This window comes from Centropristis striata, chromosome 2, assembly GCF_030273125.1.
Source record: "Centropristis striata isolate RG_2023a ecotype Rhode Island chromosome 2, C.striata_1.0, whole genome shotgun sequence".
Taxonomy (NCBI): domain Eukaryota; kingdom Metazoa; phylum Chordata; class Actinopteri; order Perciformes; family Serranidae; genus Centropristis; species Centropristis striata.
In genome coordinates this window covers 8,310,919-8,313,931 of record NC_081518.1, presented here as the reverse complement: position 1 = coordinate 8,313,931, position 3,013 = coordinate 8,310,919, and positions in this window count along the sequence as shown.

Sequence of the window (3,013 nt, the reverse complement as noted above, 5' to 3'; positions counted from 1 at the left end):
CCACCTACTGAATAGGATTGTGTAGGTGCCTCTGTATAATCTCTCAATCAATAATTTATCGGCTGTCATTTTGTTATTGGAAAAATACAAAATAATCTACATTTTTCAATATCAGCCGATACTTGGCCGGTACCGATAACCCTCATTTCCAGTTACGATGATTCTTGTTAGCAATCGGCAAGAACTTTTATTCATTCATCGATTTTCCTTAACCCTTTATCAGGCGAAGAACCGTATTTGGTAACTTCAGGGGATATAGGAGGTAATATTTCGAGAAAAAAGTTGCAAATTTACTAGATTAACATGGTAAATCTACAAGAAAAAAAATCCCAGATTTAAGAGATTTAAAGTGGCAAATCTGCGTGAAAAAAGTCACAGATTTACGAGAAAAAAGTAGGGGAAAAAGATACATTTTTCTTGCAGATTCATCATTTTAAATCTCATAAATCTGCAAATTTTTTTCTCGTAGATTTGCCACTTTTATCTCTTAAACTTTTTGCTCAAAATATTACCCCGCGTTGGGTACGTATGTTTTTTTTCACATTCCACAGTCCACATTCTGGCTGTATGTAATATCCTCCAATATTCTCTATAGGGTTGAAATTTGGAATCTGCAAGTATTTCAATGAGTGTCCTATTAAGGGTTAACTGCTTATCCACACCCAGGTTGCAGGGGGTTGGAGCCAATCCAAGCTGACATTGGGCGAGAAGCGGGGAACACAGAAACAGACAACCATTCACACCTACGGGGGATTTTAGAGTCCCAGAGAGAACTCACAGTGACATGGGGAGGACATGTAAACTCCACACAGAGGGGCCCTCTCTTGCTGAGAGCTGACAGTGCTAACCACCACTCCCATAAATTGTATTTGCACGGCAAACTCAATAGAGAATGAGGAATAACATGTTCGAAGTACAAATAGCTACAGATTAGGGTTTAAAGCTGGAGTAGGCAGAATACTGGACAAGGAGAAAACACACAAACGCAGACTTTGAAGTACAGTGAGACCTCCCTCTCCACTCTCTGCTGAGAGTGTTTTCAACATGGCGGCAGGCGTCAATCTTTAGATCTTCATCCTCCAAGTTTTCTGACATGCAGAGGTCAATTTATTGTTCAATTTAGGGGGAATACCTTTTCCCATCTGGCAAAGGATTCCATCTCCCTAAAATGTTTCAAAAGATGTCTAAAAGCTCATTTAACTGCTGTCTTAAAATTCTAATTCACACACAAATACACTTTTATAACATGTTCATTTTTGTTTTTCATTGTTTTTGTTATTGTCATCATAACTTGTTGATGTTTTACATGTGTTTTTTCTATTATCAGTTTATTACTTTCTAATAAATATGACATTTTAGGTGGAGGCTTTAAATAACCCCATTTGGGTTTTCTGCCTCTGCCTGCACTTTACATTATATGTAAAGTGCTTTGTCATTTTATGTAATTCTAACTGTGCTAATAAAAATAAACCTAATCCTGAAGGATCACAAACTTTCTTATTTTACAGATCAACTGTACACGGTTTCTGAAAACATCTGAGGTGAGAAACAGGCAGTGCAGTAACATAACCTTAATTTATATTTAATCAGCACTGCCTAGTTTAACAGTCATTGACATGATTGACAGCTGCTTTTGAGACTACTTGGCACTGATTGGTTGTTTTCCTCTGGGATCGGTGGATTCTCGCAAATGCCATTAGGAGCAGTAGGAGGAGGAAGAAGAGGAACATGAGGGTTTTCTGTCTAATACACTACTATAAAAGTTACCATCTATAGCTTTAAGGTCTTTTAGGTGTTTATGTGAAATGTGGAAAAAAAGCAGTAACCCACAGTGTGGAAAATGGTCGTCTAAATGCAGCTACAGACGATGTTTTTCTACTCAAACGGATACAGCAAGTGGTAGCAACCCAGGCTGCAGGTTTCTGAATCGCCCCATACTGTGTTTGAATGATATTTTTGTCACCAGCAAGATGTGGCTGGAGCGCATTCACATGACGTTTTAATCGCTGCAAATCAACCTAATTGTACCCTCTCTCTCATGTTGGCAGGAGGTTCAGCTCATTGGTTTTTATTACCTCAGTCATTGTGGCACTTCCTTGCACATTTCCAGTATACCAAATCATATTTCATTTTGACAGATAAAGGTGGGAAGTGAGAAAAAGAACAACAGCAAAAAGCAAATGATATTGCCTTCATGTATGTTGTGCCTGAGTAGCAATTTGAATGCAAACGGCAGAAGAGCACACACACAGGTGATTAGTATGCGGGTAATATCCATACTCTTAAGGTCATTAGAACAGATAAACACATGCAGCACATTTGCAGAATCCTTAATGCCAAATTGTCTGCTTTCTCTCAGGGCAGAGACAGCTGTGAAATGTTCCTCAACAGGCCCAAGTCTCATAATATTTCCATTTAAATGCTAGGACAAAGAATACCAAACTGCAGTGTTATTCAGAAAGAGGAGCAGGCTTAAGGCTGACAAGATTAGCTTCTTTATCCTCTCCCTCCTACTCCACTCTCTGTGTCATGGTGCCTAAATAAGCCTTTCCTCAAGCTTTTGCCAGATACATGCTAAACTGTGGGTTCTGCTCAGCACCCTGAGGCGGCATCACAGCCAATCTCCCTCTAATTGCATGACATCAAACATGTTTAACCATTTTGAAAAATCACTGCAGAGTTCAAATTAGCTAAATGTTATCTTCTATGTAACATGTTACCAACTAATGAGAACCTCAAATTTCTGGTTTGCCTCAAATGTTTATAGAGCCCGGCCCCCATTGGACTTTTTGAGACCGATACTGATTTTTAATGGGGGGGGGGGGGGATTTTTTTTTTAAGCTAGGATGAAAATGTTCCTTTTTCTATGTGGATTGTGCACCAATTTCCCACTGATATGACTATGCAAATGAATTCAGAAGGCTACTTTCTAAAACAAATAACTAATTAAAGAAGATTTTTGCATTACCATACAATATACATACAATGTATTCAACTGTCAACCTATTCTAGC